Genomic DNA, 22,766 nt, shown 5'->3' on the forward strand with positions numbered 1-22,766 from the left:
CTGTAAGATGGAGCTTTTTTCTCACAATAGCTGGGGAGGAATTACATGTCATGCACAACTGCACATAACAAAACACTATTAGGGTAAGGTAGTTTCAGGAGGGAGGCTGGTTCCAGACAGGAGGCAGGGAGGCACGAGGAGGAAGTGGGTGCTTAACCCTTCTCCTGGCTGTCATTTTTCTGTTGCAGCTTCTGCCCCCCCCCCCCGCCACTATTCCTATGGGATTCCAGACACATGTTTGCAAGGGTGATCTTGCTTTTAGAGCAATGTGAGGCAGCAGCAGGTCAGGGAAGTTGCATTAGGAAAGTGTCAGGAGGGGGAAGTGCTAAAGACGCTCCACCATCCCAGTACTCCAGTTTGCCTGCCCACCCCTGAAGGTGCTTTGCTCATGAAGTTTTGTTATGTGTTTTTGGGGGAGGAGGACAATGTATATCTCTACCCTTGCAGATGACGTTGGTAAGTTTTGCCATGTGGCCCCAACATACACACTGGAAAGGAATGGAGTAGAAGACAGCTCTAGGGGTGCGCCTATGCAGAGATTAGGGCAAGGGGCTTTGTGAGTCTTATACAAGATTGCATGTGGAGGGAGACTCCGCATTAGAGGTAATAAGCAAGTTGGAAGACCTGTGTGAGGAAAAATCTGCACGTATCTTCTGCCAAGATGTGGAAGCAGCATCCTGCAACCCAAATAAGCAGGTTGCAGTTACGTGAGGTTAATTTAGCAATCCCAGCCGGGAGGGCCCCCCAAAGATGCCCAGGATCATTACCCTCACTGCTGCAGAGCAGCTTCCGTGGAATATGAAAGGATGCATTAGGCACTCAGCTGCAGGTTCGGCACTGTCAGCACACAGATGCTGAAGGTACACAAGGCTATGCAGGGCGTAATGGAATAATAGCAGGTGGTGGTTTAGATGGCAAGCTGTGCCTCTAGATCATGTCCCACATAAGGCACCTGAAGGAATAACATCTTTTTTTGAGCCAAGCCTTTTCTCTTCCTCCTCACCTGGATTTTCCTGGCAAGTTTCTCCTCCTCTCCACACCTTGTGCTTTGCCTAGGACAGTGCAACCCGCCCATCCCCATGGTGCCTGGGCACCCATCCCTGTGAAATGAATCCCTTCATGGCTTGTAGGGGGGGAAACAGTTAGGCTTCTAAAGGAGGTGAGTCACAAGTATGATTCTGTACTTGTGGGTGGGCTCCGTTAGGTATCCCCAAGCTAAGCTGCCTACTTTCCTGGCTGTTGCTTTTTGCGCACCATGGTACGGGTGCAATTATTTTGCCTGGTATATTCTGTTAGGGATGTTCAGCTGCCAAAGATACTGTTTTACTGCAGAGGTGCGCACACCTCAGGCTTTCAGGTTCCATTTTGTTTTCCACTAGAACCCACCAGCCAGAGCCAGGTGAATAAGAGTGTATTATGCAGATGGCTGAGAATTAATTGGCAGAGGTTGCCTTTGAGCACATGCTCAGTCCAGGAATTTTACCAGAACCAGAACCAAGATCACATCTTTTCACACACAAAAATCACACCTGGTCTCTCACCAATGGGGAGTGAGGGGAGGTGGAGTTTTGTTGTTGTTCTTAGATAATTGGGAGTTTTTGCTGATCTGCTCCAAATAATCCAGAGATCTACCCGTAGAATCCAATCTACTTTCTGCCCACCTATGCTTTACTATAAGTGGTTATCATCACTGTTAGGTTCCCTTCCACACTTCTACAATTCATTCTGCACACCCAGTTGGTTATAAGGGTGGCCCAGGATGCAGCTTTCCTTTGCCTTCTGTTCTGCTGGAGGGAAGGAGGGCCCAACATTGGGACTGAAAGCCTAGTGTTAACTCTAGCAGATTTTTTCCGTCTAGTCTGGAATAACCCTTTGGTTATGCACCAACAGGGCCACTAACGTGGGTTCAGGTCCACTCAGTTCACTAGAATAAATGAACAGCATGTGGTGGAAAGCATTTGACCACGTTTTTAGCACTTTTAAACTATGCTGGCTGCTAGTACAGTGAGCTAAAGTGTTAAGAGGTAACTACTCTACATTTAGGGATCTTAATTATGGGTCTGTAAATGATGGTGGGGAGGTGCTGCCACCCTTTCCTAAACCTCAAATGCTCTTAGAAACATAGGATGGGAGTTGACCTAATTGTCACCTAGTTCATTTCTGCTCTGGGACATGATATTCCATATCAGCAGTGTGCCAAAAACTGTCTATATGTATACATACATACATAAATGTATACATACATATATATATATATATATATATAAATATGGAAATTTCAAGGCAGCTTATTTAAGCATTTCACACTTTTACAGTTATTAAAATTCTTTCTTACATTTAGCCTAATTTTCTTCCTTGTACTTTAAGAAAAAGTCTTATCTTTCTTGCTGCTGAGGCTGAAATGATCACTTTAGATCATTTTAGACAATACAAAACAGTGAGCCTATTCCCACTCCTTTAATATTTTCCTCAGGCTTGAAGATACCCCATTGATTCAGCCTGTCCTAAGTGTGATTTGCATTTTAAACTGTGATTCTATAAACATTTATCTGGAAGTAAGCACCACCAAACACAAGTGAACATTCACAGGATTGCATTGTCAGGCTGCAGTTCAGTGCACCGTTATGTGGGTGTGAGCTTTGTGTAACCCAGTAGGACTTTTTTAGACTAATAATTTTAGCCTTTGCAGATCAAGGACCCACATGCAGAATAATATGTTTTGCATCTCCACTCATCTCTCTCTCTCTCTCTCTCTCTCTCTCTCTCTCTCTCTCTTTTCAAAAACCCTGAAAAGAACTGTGGTGGCATGACTCACCAGTTAAAGTCAGATCTTAGGCCTTTAATCATTTTTGTAGCTCTCTTCTGACTCCTTTCCATCTTCTTGTCAACACCCTCCTTGAATTGTGATGCTCAGAACTGTTGCCTACATGTGAGCAATGTATTTTTCCTGGCCTCAAAGCCTTGTCCTTTGTGGTTTTCAGAGACTTTCTGAGCTGGAGTTTAACTTTCGTTAGTTGGTAATCTAAAACAAAAGCCCACCATGGAATAATTTCCTTGTGTGTGATGCACATTTCTACTTCCATTGCATCTGTTTCCCACCCATTCCTTTTCATTGCACGGAGTGTTTAAATTCTGCATAAACTTGCAGTGGAGCCTGCGATCATATTGTGGGAAGGTGTGAACAAGAGAAATTGCTACCTGAACATAACTCATGCTTCATACAGCAAAATTACCTATACTTTGGTCAGAATCTTGCTCAGGATGCATTCCCTCCTAAAACTGTCAGTGTGGTTCAGTGAGGTCAAAGGCAGAGTGGACTTAGCTTTGTAACCTCAGCAACTTGACCCTTCCTGACCCAGAACATCCCATAGGGGATTTAAAAGGGTGAGGGAAGGAAATCTCTGTTTACAAAATCCAGTTTGTGGGTACTTTGACTGCAGGCTCATCCCCAATCTTGTTCATTTCCCTTCATCTACCAGCATGTCGCCAGAATTGCCTGGTTTCCGAAACCACTCAGCTTTATTCAGAGCTATTCGTTCAATTAGCTGAAGTTGTCCTGTCATAGACAAGTTGGCTGAGAACTAAGAGCCCTGCTTTGCTCTTTCCTAGGGAAGCCCTATATCAGGGGTCACCAACACAGTGCCCCCCCCATATGTTGCTGGGCTACATTATTGCTTATCCTTGGGTTTGCTGGCTGGGGCTGACGGAAGTTGTGCTCTACAATAGTGTCCTATACCAAATGTAATTGAACTGTGAAAAAGACTCTATAAACTGAAAGTAGAGATGCTGTATATACTTTTCCTTGTTTATTTGTTTGTTTTGTAACACAATAAAATCTTTAATAAAAACTATTTTTTTTTTAAAGAAGGGCACCACATTGGCTGCATCTGCCTTATATCATCTAAATCATGTTGATGGAATTTGTGCTCTGTATGTTCTACACTGATCTTTGTGCACATGTTTCCTGCCAGTTTTTGGTGAGACTCTACTGGTTTTATTCATGTTCTAGCAACACAGTATTTGCTCCGTAGTCATTCTGGACAGGGACTAGGTGTCAGCCACGTTATTGCTGATTCAAATTCACCTCTCTTCACCTGTAGGTTGGGCATTCCAGATAACAGTCTCCACCAGCAGGGAGTCATGTCTTTTACCGTGGAGTATATGCAATAGTATTCAATAAATAAATTTAAAGGTGACAGGAAGACTAAAGAGACTGGGTGTGGATGTGCACTTCAAGGATTGGAATGCCACTCACTCAGAGAAAGAATGAAAGAGGCTTGGAGAAAGTTTAGGACTGAGTGGTGTGCTTGGATTCTGCTGTATGTGCACTCTCATGCTGATAGGATAAAGGATATGGGTCATCCTACATATTTCTTTTGGTCTGGATCGGATTGGAAAATGGATTGGTTGAGCCCAGTGTGGACTCCTAATCTTTATTAGCCCTGCTGCAAAATGTGAGTAATAACGACCTACCTCACAAAAGTGTTGTGGGTGGGCATGGTAAGGACTGCAAAGCTGCTGGCAGCAGAAACACTGCAGCACAAGGGAAAACAAAAACAAAACAGCTCCTACTCATTTTACAGCCAATATGAAGAGTTCTGGAAAGGCAGCAGGAACTCCCTTTTCTCTAGCCCAGCCGGGTGTTGAGTAAGATAATGCCTTTCAGTTGTTTGTTCTATGGGCAAGGGCAAAAGCTGTGTTAAGCTATGCGCCCCTATTAATATGTGCATAAAAGAGGCCAAGAGAAGCCAGCCACATTGGTCTTTCCTGTTCTGTCCATGAGAACACTAACTCATGGATAAGTGGCTTCCCCACTGCTGGTAGAATGCGTAAATGGCATTAAGGTTCACAAGAAAAACTAACACTGATGCAGCTTGGATTGTTCAGTTCACACTGGAGTTACCTAGCACAGAAGTATCACCAATAGCTGTTGCCTGCCATAGCTCAATGGTAGAGAATATGCTTCACATGAAGAAGGTTCCAGACTCAATCCTGAACATATCCAGGTTAGGGCTGGGAGAGAAATCCTTGCCTGAAATCCTGGAGACCCACTGCCAGTCAGTGTAGACAGTATTGTGCTAGATGGACCACCAATAGTCTGACTATTGGGAGGTTCCTGTGCATTGCCAGTCCTGTTCAGCCTTGCTGCCTCCCAGAATCCCCAGCATGGCAGGCTCCCATTAGGGCTTAGTTTTCACTGAGATGTGAACCTGTGTTTGGGCTGTACTACTTCAGACTATAGGTGGAGGTTCACATGACCGAATGCTCTTCCAGAAAAAAAGGGGTATGTGTGATAATAACTGCCCCAAATATGTCTAGATGGCAGGGGAAAAGCTTAGAAGCTCCTCATTCTTATGATTCCTAGAGGACCCTTAAGGCTTCTCCCTCTTAAGGCTTCTCCCTGCCCACCTAAAAAACAAAAACAAAAAACCCAACAGCAGCTGGGGCTGCTAAAGCCTTTCAAGATATGTAAAAAGGAAACACTCTTCTAAAGATGCAGAACTCTTAGTTGACTGGCTTAACTGGATGATGGACTCAAGGACATCCTGATCAAATTTGCAGATGACACCAAACTGGGAGGGGTGGCTAACACCCCAGAGGACAGGATCACACTTCAAAATGACCTTGACAGATTAGAGAACTGGGCAAAAACAAACAAGATGAATTTTAACAGGGAGAAATGTAAAGTATTGCACTTGGGCAAAAAAAAATGAGAGGCACAAATACAAGATGGGTGACACCTGGCTTGAGAGCAGTACATGTGAAAAGGATCTAGGAGTCTTGGTTGACCACAAACTTGACATGAGCCAACAGTGTGACGCGGCAGCTAAAAAAGCCAATGCAATTCTGGGCTGCATCAATAGGAGTAAAGCATCTAGATCAAGGGAAGTAATAGTGCCACTGTATTCTGCTCTGGTCAGACCGCACCTGGAGTACTGTGTCCAGTTCTGGGCACCACAGTTCAAGAAGGACACTGACAAACTGGAACGTGTCCACAGGAGGGCAACCAAAATGGTCAAAGGCCTGGAAACGATGCCTTATGAGGAACGGCTAAGGGAGCTGGGCATGTTTAGCCTGGAGAAGAGGAGGTTAAGGGGTGATATGATAGCCATGTTCAAATATATAAAAGGATGTCACATAGAGGAGGGAGAAAGGTTGTTTTCTGCTGCTCCAGAGAAGCGGACACAGAGCAATGGATCCAAACTACAAGAAAGAAGATTCCACCTAAACATTAGGAAGAACTTCCTGACAGTAAGAGCTGTTCGACAGTGGAATTTGCTGCCAAGGAGTGTGGTGGAGTCTCCTACTTTGGAGGTCTTTCAGCAGAGGCTTGACAACCATATGTCAGGAGTGCTCTGATGGTGTTTCCTGCTTGGCAGGGGGTTGGACTCGATGGCCCTTGTGGTCTCTTCCAACTCTATGATTCTATGATTCTAACTCCATTAGATGCTCCCCCCAAATGTGTGCTATTACAGAATCTCCCCCCAAAAATAATGAGTTGACTGGGGATGAGGAAAGGAATTAGAATGGCATAAGGGGGAAAGAGGACAACTTGTACAGCAAAACCAAATGAAAATGCAGCTGCTTGCTTACACCTGAGTCCCAGTTTCAATTTGCAGAGGTTTCTTTTCAGAGGGGAGGGAGGCTGGGGATCCTATTTAATAATCAAGGTGCCTACTGCAGCATGTATCTGGCCTGAGACAATCCAGAACTGACAGTTGCTCTTGCTTTTTAAGTCCATATCTTCAAGGCAAATGCCATAACTCTTCCCTTCTAGGTATAGCAGCGTGATCCTTTCATCTCTTGTCTTGGAAATTTCAGCTGACCAAGTCTGTGAGCGTTCCTTTCCTTGCTAGAGGCCAAAGGTGTGCGTTGGCTGCTTTTGAAACACAGGCTTTTTCCAGCAACGTAGCTTCTGGAGAAAACTAGAGTCACAACAACTAGTGTCCAGTGGGACTGGCAGGATGGACGGCAGGGAGACTAACAGCAGGTAGAGTCAGAACCAGTGAGAGGCAGAGCCACCCCATGGCTGGTTGTAAGTATAAGGCAGGCAGGCAGGGGGTAGCTGAGGGCAGACTGCAGTTGGTAAGGCAGTGCTCCTTTCACCCATATTGACCAGTCTCCACTGACAATTAGATTGTTTCCTATACAGTGGAACCTTGGAAGCCAAATGCCTTTAAATTCAAACATTTTGGTTCCTGAACCCGGAAGTGATTGTTCCAGTTTTTGAACGATTTTCAGAAGCTGAACGTCTGGCATGGCTTCCGCAGCTTCCCATTGGCTGCAGGACACTCCTGCAGCCAATCAGAAGCCATGCTTTGGAAGCTGAATGCTGTGGACTTCTGGAAGGGATACCGTTCGACTTCCAAGGTATGACTGTACTTGTATCCTGCTGGTCCTATGGTGAGCTCAGAGCAATAGTTTAACCCCACAACAACCCTGGGAGGAAGATCTGGCTTGTAGAGAGTGACTTTCCTGGTAAACTTCATCCCTGAGTTGGGAGGCGATTCCAGATTTCTCTTGTTCAAAACCAGCACTCTGCTGCATCACACTGGCTCTCTAGAGAAAAACAAAGAATAGTTTTGTAACTGCAAGCAGGCTCTAAATTGCTTCCTGGCTGAGAGGGGCCGGAGCGTTATGGAGTGCTCCTGTTCTCAGCATGGACAGCTTCATTGATTACCGGGGAGGCTGAGTGGTGGCTGTAGTGATGAAGAACAGAATTATTTGCCTGAGCCATGGGAAGCAGATACCATGGTTTGCTTCAGGATTTTTTCTGCATGTACCCCTAACTTCTGTGACTCTTCTTCCTGAGGAGCAAGCAAAGAATTTTTTGGGGTTAGAACATTTTACTGTGGTGCTTATAGAGATCAGGGTAGAAGGACAGAGGTACACACTGCTCTGAACTTCTGGTATTATGCTGACAGGTGCCATTGACCATTATGAATGAAACAAATCCCCTTTCTTTGCCTCTTAATGGTGAAAGGACCAGCTCAGTGTATTACCAGGAACAGTGTTGAAGACTGCGCTGGGGCTCTTACCTCTTTAGTGTCAAGAGCAAACCAGGAAAAATGTATATAAAAGCACAGATGCAGATGTGGTGGCTGTGGAAACTGTGCTTGTTTATTTGAGATGTTGGTGGATGAATTTGGCTAATCTCTCTTCATGTTAAAATACAGTTATTTCTAATCAGTAGAAGTGTTTTGGTGTGGTTTCGGAGCTCACTGTGCAAGGCAAGCCACCCAGGGAGCCTGTTCTTCTTTCTCTGTGTGTGTGTGTGAGAGAGAGAGAGAAGTTGGAGGAGCTTGTTTAGGTTTGAGGACAGCTCATGATGGTCAGCTGTGCCCTGCCATCAGTATTTCTCATTCACTCTCTTTCTTGCAAGGATTCTGCAGGATCAGTGGTATTGGACACAGAATGCAAAGCATCATTCCATCTTAGATGTATTTCCTTGCTGGAATTTACCCTGCTTTCTCCTAGGAAAAAAAAGCTGGTACCTTGTTGGGATGAGTGTAATCTGCTTCTCCTAGCAAAGCCACTAAGCATTTAATCCTACCAGCCAACAGAGCTTCCCCAGTGTCCCAGTTTAAACCACCAGCCTTTTGTGTGTCTGGCAAATTCAAGTTCACTTTCAGAAGTTGACTCTCAACCAGTATTAACTCGATAGTTTCCTTTGCACAGAGAGCATCACTCACTTCTGCAGCAGGCACATTCCTAATAAATGTTAGCTGTGTTCAAGCAACGTGAGTTCCAGTGTGGCATGTTCCTCTCCTGACATACAGGTGAATGTCTATAGGGAGGGGGGGCCTTCACAGGTGTGTGCAAAGGTCCTTTCCCTACAGACTTTTGTGCTGTACCTGCAGATGTTGGGGGAGGAGCATGTGACCCTGGAGGTGGGGCTACTTTGTTATATATATATATTATATGTATTATATATGTATATTATATATGTATTTGGTTTCACAGTTCACTGTTGGGAAAAATATAATGATTTTTATTAAAGATTTCTTAGTTTACAAAAATACATGTATTGTCTTATTTCGAGCTGTGTTTTCTACAGATCAGTTTCATTTGATTAGTGTTGTATGCAGTATTAGGTTGAGAAGAAAAGAGGGGGAAAGAGGGTGGAGAGGTGAGTGGGGTGGGAATGCTTCATTATTCTATTTAGGGGGGGGGGTTGTGTAAGTGTCACTTGTGTGGTCCATTATTGTTGAACACTGGAACTCATGAACACCCAAATACTGTAGGACGTTTGTTACATTTTTGTGACTCTGTTATGAAGAGAGAATAGTGGAAACACAGCAGTATTTTAATCGTGGAAAATTTCAGCGAGGCCTGTATGACGCAAATACTTGAACTCTTGGGCAGTATTAGTATTTGTTGCTGAGTGTTTGTAAGGGACAGTTTCTGAAGCTCAGGCGGGTTGGGAAACGTTATCTGCCACCACCACTGAAGCCAGTGGGGAACAGCAGCAACTGCAGCACCATGATTAGAACCTGCTAAATGTTTCTTCCAGCTTGGAACCAGCCACCTCAGGCTCAGGAAACAAGTGGAGGAAGATGGAAGAATTACCTATTCAGCAGGGAGCTATCTGTTTAACTAGGCAGAGTCCCAATAGGGACTGTAAGCCAGGCTGGATTGAACTGCACCCCCCGGGGAAGGAACTGGCAGGAGAAACTCTATTCCTGATGCATTCAATATGCCCCCCCCCGGAATCCAGATGCTGGAGCTAATGGAAAGGGTGGGGCAGTGCGCATGTCTGAGCCACTGTGCATGCAAGTTAGTTAAGAGTGAGCATCTCTGTATTTGTGCAAATACAGGCATGTGTGTATACCAAATACGTTTGCACACTTGGAATTCTGCAATTGATATATTTGTTGTTTGTGTATCTCTGGTTTGCTTGCATTTGTGCACATTTGGGCTTTTAGGAATGGGCAGGCCTTTCTCCATAGAATGCATATTGATGCCTTGGAAAAGCAGTAACCAGCAGCTTCATCTTGACATGCCGAATCTAAGACACTCTTCATCTAGAGACACAGAGCGTTTTCCTCCTTTACAAGCCTGGGAAATAAATTTGCTTTGTGCAAGTCCTGAGGGGGGCTCAGATAATCCATGGTTATCACCAACCCATTCCTCCTGAATTCTAGGTTAAAAAAAAAGATTTGTGTCGCTGAGTGGGGGAAATGCTCCCTTCCTCGGCCAGCTGCAAAAAGAGCCCTGCAGATCCTCCTTATTGCCCAGCAACTGAAGGAAACCACAAGTCATGCATGCAGGTGCCTGATAAGCCTGCCTTCTGCAGAACAACTCTTGGGAGAGGGTGGGGCTGACTTTGCTGCTGCCTGTCCTCCTTTGCCTAAATTGCTTTGTACAGTTCCACATGCTGAAGCCATGCTTAGGAAAGGGTCCCTACCAGATTTCCTCCCCAAACACCAACATATAGCAGCCAAGGCTCCCAGTGATGCCCAAATCCCTACGTAACCTGGGCTATTTTTGCTGGGGTTGGTCTATTGATATCATAGGCTGCCATGGTGTTTCTGCCAATGTCTCAACATGCTTACTTCTATACTTTAAAAAGAAAGTGAAAGCAACCTGTTGTTACTAGTAGGTAATCATATCTCACCTACACACAGACATGTGTGTACACCATTACCAATTGTATAATCAGGTAGTGCTTTGTAGCTAACTTGCATCTGATTGATGTGGGCATGTCATGCTATTGCAACTGTAATTTCTTCAGAAGAGCAACACAATTGATCCTCTGCCTTGTGTAGTAACAATATTTCATATTCAGGAAACAGTTTCCTTGTATGTTGAATCTTGTAATCTTGTACCTCGGGTTAGAGACGCTTCAGGTTACAGACTCCGCTAACCCAAAAATAGTACCTTGGGTTAAGAACTTTGCTGCAGGATGAGAACAGAATTCGCGCTGCCGCACGGCGGCGGCACAGCGGCAGCAGGAGGCCCCATTAGCTAAAGTGGTACCTCAGGTTAAGAATGGTTTCAGGTTAAGAATGGACCTTCAGAACGAATTAAGTTCTTAACTCGAGGTACCACTGTATATGCTTCTAAAGTGTAGCCTTCCACCACTGGTGCTGTTAATGTTCAAAATCTTAAGTCAACCATTAAAAGCCATGAGAATGACTTCAGAAATTCTAAACGCACATGGATATCTTTTTAAAAAAACAGTATTTAATTACCAGTTCCTTACGCTTTGATGCATTCTTCCATCACATTTTCAGCCTTTTTGTCTAGGGATGAAAGAGGTGATTAATCAATCTAAAATGTTAACTTTTATTTTTTTTAAAAAATCAGGTTTTAATCACTATGGGGAGGATGTTGGAAAAAGTAATTTCTGTACACTTCTTGACTCCACTTAACAATATAGTGAAGATAATTTCCTCAAGAAGGAGTGATCTGCCTGTTTTTGTTAGCAAGCAAAAACTAATCTTGATTAAATATCCTCAACATATCATCCAATATGGCTAATTGAAAGAAACATACAAGCAGTTGGAGACTCTGTTTTCTTCAAATTCACAAGAATTCCTTAGTTTAACTATGTGCTCCCAGAAGAGATAGTGATGGTGGCTAACTTGGATGGCTCTAATACAAGTTTGGCCAAATTCATGGAGAATACGACTGTCAATGGCTAGTAGCCATGATGGCTATCTTGTCGCCCCACTGTTGAGGCAGTATGCCTCTTAGTACCCGTTGTGGGGTTTCACATAGGAAGAGTTCTCTGCACTCAGGTCCTGCCTGTGCAGGCATCTGGTTGGCTACTGTGAGAACAAAATGCCTGATGCAGCAGAGTTACACTAGTAAAGGGTTAAGAACAACAATTTGTTCATTTCCCCCTTCCAAGTTCACTGACTTCCATTTTCTCCAAAAGATGTCCCAAGCTTTACCCAAAGCCATGCAAATGTCTCCAGACACCTCCAGACACCTGGTTATTCTGGGGAACCGACTTGCTTCAGTAACTGATTAGTTTACATGCTTAAAGGATGAACCTTGAATGTGAAGTGAGCTGAAAGTCTAGCATGGTCACTCTTTCATTTCTAGCACAACAATTTAAATAAGATAAAGGTTGTTATCTGTGGTGGGTGGAGTCCACAGTTTCCTAGAGAAGCACAATAAATTGTAAATGGCTGAAGAGATTCAACCAGGGGTGTGTTTGCTTGGCTGGTTGCTGTAAGAATCCCCCCTGCCCAAGAAGCACCCACTTCTCAGAGTTGTGCAAGGCTGTTGGTTACAAACAACTCCCCAGATAACAAGCTTGAGATGGAAGAGTATATTTGGCAAACTCTGATAAGCAACTCAGCTCCTGTAAAGCATGTGGGAAGGGGTAAGTGCCATGCTTTGGGGTCTGTAGAGTTGCATGGGGTCAGGATTGGGACAGCTGTAGGCTATGTGGCTTGTGAGTAAGAGCACTTTTTGTTCTGAAGGGGGTAATGATGCATTACTGTGGTGCATTTCCCCCTTCTATTTATTCCAAACATGCTGCTCCCCCTCTCCTTCTCAGCCCTTTCTCCTGGCTTGTTTGTGTGTCCCTTGTTAACAAGAGACTCTGATGGATGGTAGTCATCTCCTTGGCATTTTGTTTGCCACTAAAACTCACGCATAGGTGAGAAGTGCCAGAGTATTAGTGGGCCTGTCTGTGGCTTTCTCTCCTGCTGTTTGACAGCAGGGTGGTTTGAAGAGCTGTGGAGCAGCTGGCCTGTGCTCTTTCTGTCCCTTCCCTAGCAGGAAGAGAATCACCGCTGCATGGAATTGGCATGCACAGATGTAACATGAAACCAGAAGGTTAGGGTAATGCAGAAGTTATTGGTCTGCCAGAAGCCAGAAGTGGGACTCTGCTTGAGAGTTGTGAGCTGCATAGTGCTAGGTGTGTGGTAAAGGTAAAGGTAAAGGGACCCCTGACCGTTAGGTCAGTCGCAAACGACTCTGGGGTTGGGGCGCTCATCTCACATTATTGGCCAAGGGAGCCAGCGTACAGCTTCTGGGTCATGTGGCCAGCATGACTAAGCCGCTTCTGGCGAACCAGAGCAGTGCACGGAAATGCCGTTTACCTTCCCGCCAGAGTGGTACCTATTTATCTACTTGCACTTTGACATGCTTTTGAACTGCTAGGTTGGCAGAAGCTGGGTGTGTGGTAGTTTCCAGCAAAAGGTTTTGCTAGTACAGACATCTTTCTATAGGGTTTTGGTTAGCAAGTAGATTGGCTTGCCAGTTAATCTAGACCTCAAAACTAGAGTGATTGCTACTTCCCTATAGGGATAGCTGCTCCCCCTTAAGAGGGCACCAATCCCATGGGAACCACAAGAGCACTTTGGGTGCCACAGGCCTTCTTTCTAGCTATCCGCTAGAGCAGCCTTTCCGATTTTGGTGGCCTCCAGATGTTGTTAGACTCACTTCCAGCCAGCATGGCTAATGGTCAAGAATGATGGGAGTTGTAGTTTTAAATGTCTTGAGGGCACCAAGTTGGAGAAAGTTGCACTAGGGCATTTTTATGAAGCATTTTCTTCCCTCTGCATGCTGTATGGCTGTTTGTTATTGTGATTTCTCCAATTCCACCAACCCTGTCCACTAGGCTTGATGTCACTGAGCAGCCAGAGGGCAAGGCTGTGTGTACCCTACACAGTTAAAGCACTTTCAAAGCACCTTCTTTCCCTCAAAATAATTTTGGGCACTGTAGCCTGTTAAGGGTTGTTGGGAATCATAACTCTGTGAAGGGTAAACTACAGTGCCTAGAATTCTCTGAGGGAAAGAATTTGCTTTCTCCGGTGTCCTTTAATGTGCTTCAAATGTCCAAGTAAGAGTGAACTAGTGGAAGTTTCATTGGTCAGTGGGCCAGGTGGAAGTTTTCCTCAACTGGGCAACAAATCCAGTTGCTGAAAATTAATATAAGTAGCCCTCATAGGAAAAATATTTTCTACAATCAAGCGGCACATATATATTTTATGAAATAACAATTAATAAATAAAAATTGTACCCATTGTTTACTCAGAAGTAAGTTTCAATGAGTTCAATGGGGCTTACTCTGCAGTGGGTGACTATAGCAATGCAGGCTCAGGAAGTCAATTTAGGGAGCAGTATGGTTGTAGAGAGACACTTGAAAACTCGTCTCAGAGAATCACATAGTAGCACTTACTTCTTTTTCAATGCCAGCTTCATGTTCAAAACCAGCACCACCCAGTGAAAACCAAAGGCTCCAGGCCAGGCCACCAAGAAGTGCCCCTTTAAGTGGCATTTTTTAAAAAAGGGAGAAATTAGTAAACTGTACCAGTGTTCTGTTATGAAAATAATGGGCCATAGGCCAAGTCCTTGTTAGCGTGTTTGATAATTCCTTCGCTGGTCAAAATGACCTCAATCTCAATTGTCAGGAAAAAAAACCCAACAACAAATCAGGCACAGAGCCAACAAAAAAAATATTATTGACTGCTCACAATCTTTTGTTGGGATCACCTAAATGGAGCTTATGGTCCAGTTTCAGAATCTCTGGTCTAATAGCTTAGTGCAGGAATCCGCGACAGTTACAAGCTCTGTCTAAATGTTTTCAAAGTTGCAACCAGAGCAACTTTAAAATAATTTCCCTTTTGTCTCAATGACTGGTTCAGAGACACCTGATGTCTCTTCCAGGGGCAGTGCAGGGCCATCAAACAAATTAAGGCATGCTTTCCGCCTTTTATTCAGGTCAATGTGCATTACATTATCATACAATGCAAGCACAAGAATTGGTGTTGGGGTCAAACTTCAGCATCCTGAGAATGTCACCTTCTTTTACGTTTCTAGCCCTTAAGGCTGCAAAACAAGACTTGAAAATGCCCTGAACATCATATGAAATCTCAGAAGCCAGAGGGGGAGGAAGACAGGAATTTCAGTAGACAAGCAGAACAGATTTAGCACCTGGCATAGCTCTTTGTTCCTCCTTATGGCTAACAGAAAAGGAGTAGATTATGCAAAAAATAATAATAAATCAAATTGATATTGCATGATTTTATACAGGCCACTTCATTTGGTTTCCTTGGTCAAAAACAATGATTTATTTATCTCTAGACAGACACAGTCTCTTGATTATATTGAGCTACCAACAAACAACAGAAGAGATCAAATTATTCCAGGTTGCTATATGCTAAAGGTGCCTGCAGAGCAATGAAAAAGTTGGTAAAACTAGCTTTGTTGTTCAGAATACTGTCATGCCAGGAATCTGCATGTAAAATCAGGTAAATTTTTGTAACCTAATAGAATCCAGCTGGAGCAAAAACTGCTGGACCCCGCTTGAGGCCTTGCTACACATGAAGTAGCCACATGTTCCTGTATAGCACAGGAGATAAGCTGAGTGGCACCCATAGCAGAAGCGTACCAGGGTACTGGGAACATAGCATAGAAGCTGCCTTGCTGGGGGCAGCTTTTTGGAAACCTCATTGATCAGCGGCAACAAAAGAAATGAGATAAAATGACAGTGGACTATTTGCCTGTGGAACTAGGGCTAGGCTAGAGAGGGAAGATGAAGGACTCTGTTTAGCAGGCCCTGAAGGAAGCACTTAACTGCCTGAAACAAGTGACAGGAAACACCTGCTCAGCTGTGGCCTTTGCAAGGTGCAGAGGTCCCCCCCCCTCCTCCGGTGACTTCACATGCCAACAAGTCCTGGAGTAGACAGCCTGCCCCTCAGATAAGGGCCCTTCCCCACCGTCACACACACACAGCCCCAGGATTTGTTGGTGAGCAATTGTTTTGGTGCTTTCTCTGGAGTGTCCCTTCAAGCTCCTCAGGGTCCTACACATAGGATCTGGAAATCCGACCCAACCTGCACCCTCCATATTCCCTAAGGCGTTCTAACCATCTTGGCTATCCAATCTTGGCAAAGCCCCAGCGAAAAGGACTTAAGTTTCTGAGCAGCTGTGTCTCTCTTCTAACAAGGGGAAGTGCTCCTCGTCGGAGAGCAGCATCCGTTGCCACGTGGTTGGATCAATGGCTGTAAAGCTGTGTCTGTGTGATTTATATCTCCCAGAGCACCCGTGCTAGCTGCACAGAGTACAATAAAAAGGGGCTGGTGAACTGTGGCACATGAAAAGACTGAAGAGAGAACTGCAGGGGGGGGGGGAGAGAGAGAGAGAGAGAGAGAGAGAGAGAGAGAGAGAGAGAGAGAGGTTGGTTCTTATGCTGCTGGACTCCTATGTATAAAAGGTGGAGGGGATCTTCTTCTTCTTCCTCTTCCTCTTCCTGTTAAAATATGTATAGTGCCCTTTGTCCAAAGATCACAGGGCGGTTCACAACATTAAAATACAAAATGAGAACACAAAATACACAATACCTCCCAATGGAGACTGAATAGGACTTCTGCCAACCACATCCCAGTCCTGCTTCAGCATCCATCCAATGCCTCTTTAATTATTAACTTGACCAGAACCAGCTGGAGCTGCTGCATCTTTGTGGACCTGCTCCAAAGAGGGATCGCTGAAGGTGAGGATGCGCTGCAAGGCTGCTGTAGCATATAAGGGTGCCCTAAGTGAGCAGACAGGAGAATAAAATGCACACACGGGGCATGTTTTCTTTCTGCCTACCCAAAGGTTGCTAAAGATGTGTTCCTACTAGAGGATGTGTTCCTGTGACATGGACTGATGCTGCTAAAAAATGATATTGCTGACCCCCACACCTACCAGTCTGCAGGACTTAGTGGTTTTCACCCTCCCCAAATACATGTGGGGAAATTAGCCCCCCAGTTTCTGGATTTTGATACACCCCATGAGGCAGGTATATCCCACCATCTCCATGCCTAGCTAACCTGAATCACAGAATTTCTAGCTTTGCCTAGCTTTGTTGGGAAGCTTGTTTGTCTCATTTCCTAAGCCCATTATAATATGTATATTGACATTCCTTGTCACTGCAGTGTTGATGGTGGTGCAGTTGTGTGATGTGTGAATGTCAGGTGGGACAGAAGTCTACAGTGTGTGAATGCCTGAAAGACATGCACTCCAGTAGATTAACAGATCTGGTACTTTGATCTGGAAGCTCTCGATGTATGTTCAAATGCTGCTAAAGATTACTTATATAGTTTTGAGAAAGAAATGTTCAGCACCAATCCCACCACACCTGTAGAACAGGAATCCTGATAACTTTTCTCTCACAGCATTGTGGTGAGGATAAATACAATAAAGGCTGTACAGCACTTAGGAAATCAAGAAGGTTATAGTAGGCAGTATTTTTGTCCTTATTGTAGTATTAGAGGCACCCTCATTACTTTCAGTGTCTTCCTGTTCTAGCAAGACATAATATGACAGATGAAAGAAATGAGTGTTCTGGATTCTTTAGTTGAGATCCCTGCATCGCAGGGGGTTGGACTAGATTACTCTTCCAACTCTACAATTCTATGACACTATGAAAAGGATTTAAAAGAGTGTTGGCACTTAGAGTTGCTTTGCTATGCTTCCCAGTGTAGCACAAATACAGGTGTGAAGAGGAGGTGGAAGGGGAAAAGCTATTTTGCTGTACCTCCAAAATATCAGATTTATATGATTGTTACAGGGATTGGGTCTCCCTCTCTAGGAAGCTTTGAACTTGCATCAGCCACAGGTTAGAAACCTCACAAATATGTGTGCATTAGGATATGCTGTGGCTCCATTTCCCAAGCTCATGCAGCTTTGGGTCCTGAATAAGTGTTTCCTTGCCACTGTGGATTGTTAGGATGATACCTGTTGATGCCAGGAGAGGGAAATGATTAAAAATAATAATATTTTACAATGGTTATTTATTTATTTTTAAATCAGACTCTGGAGTTATCAGGAAAATAGCTTCACAATCAGCCTTTCAGGTTCCATGTGACCATTCAGTGTTTTATGACATGGTATGGTACCCTGAATTTTGGAAATGACTCATAGCCCTTTGCTGCAGTAGTGAACATATAGCAGCACCATCCTTTCCCAGACACCATCACTACAGCCATAGTAACTGGGCGCATCAAATAACAGATCCACTATGGTGCTTCTGCTGAAAGGAGCAATATCTCATGAAGGTGCTATTCATTGACTCATCCTGTTTTGTCTGCCGTTCCTTGCAAAACCCAAGTTTATTAGAGGACTGCTTGGTAGCATTTTAAGTCAGAGCCAGAAACTGTCCCTTGCACCTAGGGCTAGAACCCTAGGCTATGCTGCTTTTTTATGGCACTGAAGCAGCCAAGAGGAGAAATTCTATTGCTGCCTTTGCTTATTAGGCTAGAAACTCTGTGATCCAATTGGGAGACTGAGCATAGATCTGAGAACGTAGTAGTAGCAGCTCTGTTTTTTAAAAATACTGGCTTGCTCACCTTGATCATTTCCCTGTCTGCTCTTCTATTGAGCTCAAATGGGTGAAACACCTTCACTACAGTTGTCTGGAACCACCCAGAAATATTCACCTAACATTTTAATGTTTACCATTCCACTAGAACTGAAGGAGTGACACAGTGGAATTAAAACTAAAATCTAGTTTTTGTTTTTTAAGTTCTTTACCACAGCATGCATCATTGATCCTTGAAACATGCTACCATAAGATCATGGTGATAGCCAATAGTTTAACTAACTTCAAAAGGTGTAGAATTTCTTCCTAGACATAATCCTTTCCATAGCCATTAACTAAAATGGTTCAGACATCTTATTTCTTTATAGAAATTTTTTTTTAATGAAATAGCAGTATAATAAATATCAGAGCAACAAAAAAAAAGAGTAAAACCATACAGTAAAAACCATATAAAAAGTTAAACACAGACATCAATTAACCATTGTAGATGCGTTCTTCAATTCCTTCACAGGCCTGGTGGAATAGAAGTTTTCAGCAGGCGTTTAAAAGTTGAAGCAGAAGGTGCCTGCTGAATCTATGTTGGCAGAATATTCCACAGACCTGGGCTGATGACTCTAAAGGCTCCAGTTCTTGTTATCAAGTGAGCCTCGCCAACTTTGTGGAATGATCTACAACATTCCTGCAGATTATTTTAGTTCTTGCAGATTATTTTAGTTAGTGATCAAAATGGGATATAAGTGTTTGGGTGATCCTTGAGGTACCCTGGGCCCAAGTTGTTTAGGATTTTGTAAATACATACAAGGACCTCTTGCTGAGGGTGTCACCAGTTTAGGAGAGTGAAATAACTGAAAAGCGAATGGCAAAGGCTGGAGTTATATGCTGATTCATTGCAGTATTTCAGGCTTCCTCTGGTACATCTGGAGCTGGTTCTTGTCAGAGAGGGGATACTGTGCTAGATGTACTAACCACATAAGACTGATCCTTTGTTTTTATGTAGCGGAGACTCACATCTCCTTCCTAGACCCTCACTAGAACCAACTGCGATTCTCAGGAAATTTGTGACCTGAATTCTGTAGCTTAGAGTCTGGTAATTAGAACCATTCCTATCGCTAGGCTGTTCCCGAAAGCAGAGCTTTGGTTTGTCCCAGTGGCAGTTTGACACACAGCACTTTAGCTACGTTTTGTGTGTGTGTATGATTTCGTATTTCAGCACATAATCCAAGCCCCAACTCCTTTTATGAAAAAGAAAACAGATGTGTAGCCTTTCAGCTGCAGTTGCAATTGCACGTTACTCAGAGTTCTGCAGAATGAAGTATTCTTCCATTATTTTCTTACTTGCTCAGATGAGTAGCAGGCATTTAAAATGCTGTATTTATTGACTTCTGATTTTAGCATCTGATGAAAATATGACAATCCTGGTTCAGGCTGCCAGTACATTTAGGCTTGTGCTGCTAAAGCAAGCCATCAGTTAAGTGGAAGACACACATTCCATATTTTGAGCGTTTGTTCTATTACAGTCAAACCTAGAAACCTGTAACTTATAAAAAGTCTATTGTGCTAGAACAGTTGTACAGCTGCAGCTGTATATGTGTGTACATTTGCACAAAAAGCTATATACTCCCCCCCCCCCAATTATTTTCCAATGCTCAATTGAAGGAAGCACCTAATTTTATGCCTTGAATCTTACTGGCTTTTTTACCTGGTGTATGTCTCAAAATTACTCCTCATTGCAGGAGAATTAAATATACCAACCAACACCAGCCAATCTGAGTAGCTAAAAAGGCTTGCTCTAAAATGGAATGATACATACTTGGGGTTTAGTTTCCAAGTTAAAAACAATAATGTGTTGTTACTACTTTTTTAAAAAAAAAATGCAATTAAAAGTTCTGAATGGAAAAGTGTATTTTGCCAGCTCTGTCTATCAGTTCTCATTTGCAAAAGCTGCCATGTGTCCTTATTTTGGGATGTTGCATTCTACAGAACATATATTGCCCATAGAACAGGTGCTGAAAACTCACCTTTGTCCCTCGTTTCTGGCTAGTACTGGATTTCATGCTTCCCTGCTTAGTAACATTTAGGGTTTGAAAGACATCTCGTCTGTACCTACAAGGTTCCTATATCCCAGGGCAGCTCTGAAGGGGACGCAGTGGCATTAGACCTAATGATGAGGAACTTGTAGCTGTCCAGCTGTTGTGGGATTATGGGAGTTGTAGTCCAGTGATGTCTGGAAGACCCCTGCTTTAGTTCAATACTATCTTACATAAAGACCAATGCTATAGATTCACTCTGTTTCTAAAATTAGAAATGTGAAGGCTCAAACGTGCCTGCAGGTCACTATCCTGCGCTAGAAACCTTCCACTGAATTCTAAATGTGCTCATAATATTTGTAGTCATTCATCAGGCGGCCAGTATAGGTACTCTTATTTATGATTACATGACATGTTCAAGGCTGAGCCCTAGGCTAAGCTTGCATCCTTTTCTCCTGACAGTGGTTCTGTCCTATTGACAGCTGGAGGACATGCAGTGATGCAAAAGGAATGGCTTTCGCCATTCCCAGCAACCAAACTGTGAAGCTGTTGGCTCCTCTGTTGGATGGGGGGAACAGACAACCTGAGCCCTAGGTTCCATGGCTGTCCTTGGTGAGCCACAGCACAAGTTTAGTTCTACTGGTTTTAGCCATTGCTCATAACAACGTGACACAAATTCAGCCCTGCTGCAAGGGAAGACATAACTGTTTTTGGCTACATTTAGAAGAGACCCCATATCACAAAAAGGCACCACATCCTGGGAATTGCAGTGAAGGCTTTGGACTGCACAGCCCTAGGATGTCTCAGTTGCCCTAATTACACTGGGATATAAACATTTTGCATCTGGCATCGCAGAAATTTAGACTTTTGGTCTACTCTAAATCAAACTCTACAAGCTAGTATGAACTGGAGTAGTTAAATGCTCATCTCCTCACATGCAGTTCCACCAGTAATTATTTTCGTGGTTATTGGTGGGTAACAAAATATCAGTTTCAGCTGGATTCTATGCATGTTTAATTTACTTGGAAGTAACTCCTACTAAATGCAAAGGGTTTTTGCTTCCTTGCAACAAACTACCCAGTAGGAAAAAGCACTTCAAGCTATTTCAGGACGCAATCCCAACCCTTTCATTGAATTAAAGCGATTTGGGCACTAGATTTGCGCAGATGGAAGAAAAGAGTGAAACCTCCCAACGTGGCGAAGTTTCCTTCCTACCAGGGATATTTGCAAGACCTGGAATAAGGCAGGCTTTGAAGCTCTCCATCCCGCTTAGATGGGGGTGGGGGGAATTGGCCTTTTTCTGTTTTTGCTGTAGAGCCCGAGAGTTTCTTCCATGGTGGGAGAAGACCTGGTACTTCCCAGCCAGAGTGGGGAGCTTTTTCACCCACCCCTCTTCTTCTTCATCCTCATCATCTTTAAGGGCGGATGGCATCACCTCCCACCGCAGCTTTCTCTCCTCTGGTCTTTCCGGCTGCCTGGCGTCCCCTTCCCTCCCTGGGATTTACCTCTTTCTGTCTGGGTCTGTCTCTCCCTTTTGTTTTTCTCAGCCTATGCATGGCAGATCCCTCCCTCTTTCATGCGATCAGAGCAGCCCCTGGAGCGGGAGAGAGAGGAGTGGGAGTGGGGAGGGAAGGCCTCCTCCTCCTCCTCCTCCTTGGAGAGGAGCTTCTGGGCCTCTTTCTGAAAGGCACAGGGAGGTGTGTGTGTGCGCGCGTGTACGCGAGAGCGAGCGTGTGTGCAAGAGCCGAGCCTCCTCCATGCCCCAACAGAGGGCCTGAGACAGCAGCAGGAGCAGCCATTGTTCAGGGAAAACCTGGCAGACAAAGGACGGGCTTCCTCCTTTTCACCGAAGCCTTCCTGTTTCCTTCGGCGGCCGCTCGCTCCGCTAGGCCTCTCGGCAGCCGCCGCCGCGCTCCGCTCCCGCCTGGTCCAGTTGCAACCCGGCTCCTGGCCTTTTTCTCAATTATTCTTTCCATTTTGAACTTTCTCTCTCCTCTCCCCATGGCTGGCTGGGAGTAAAGCACCCTCGGGCAGCAGGGATGTTCTGAGTCCCCGTCTTGCCGCCGTCTCCCACTTCTCCCCCCACCCCGCCGTCCCGCCCCTCGCCCGCAACAGCGACACTCCGCCACTTCTCCCCAGGTAAGGCTCGGAGCTCGCCGCTCGCGCTCGGATCAAGTTCGGGGGAGGTCCGCGAGGCCGTCCCGGGTGCCTGGGAAAGGTCCGGGGTTGGGTGTGTGTGTGGAGGAGCCGGCGGTGGCGGTGGGGGGCCGTTCAATGGCTTCTTCCCAGCCACGGCTTTTGCATGGATGCGGCGCGGCGAAGGGCTTCCTCCATCCGAGCATGTCTGCGCTCCTAGAGCCATGTGAGGATTGGGAAGGAGCTGTGCTGGGCAGGAAAGGCAGAGGGATTGAAGGCTTAGCTTTTGGGTGGGTGGATCTCCCAGCGAGGGGGTCTTCTTGTTCCCAGACTGT

General features: G+C 44.6%; 1 protein-coding gene across 3 annotated transcripts in view; it reads left to right on the forward strand.

Moving 5' to 3' along the window:
• LDB1 (LIM domain binding 1) overlaps positions 1-22,766 on the forward strand; it is a 61,268-nt gene that overhangs the window by 9,577 nt on the left and 28,925 nt on the right. Inside the window, exon 1 of one of the 3 annotated variants that reach the window (XM_082225073.1) lies at positions 22,022-22,434. The exons of the other annotated variants lie outside the window; for them this stretch is intronic. The gene's annotated coding sequence lies outside the window, so the exon portion shown is untranslated. Of the gene's footprint in view, positions 1-22,021; positions 22,435-22,766 lie in introns of those variants that run through there. 3 annotated transcript variants of the gene reach the window in all.

Source organism: Podarcis vaucheri (assembly GCF_965113315.1).
Source record: "Podarcis vaucheri genome assembly, chromosome: 5".
Classification (NCBI taxonomy): Eukaryota; Metazoa; Chordata; class Lepidosauria; order Squamata; family Lacertidae; genus Podarcis; species Podarcis vaucheri.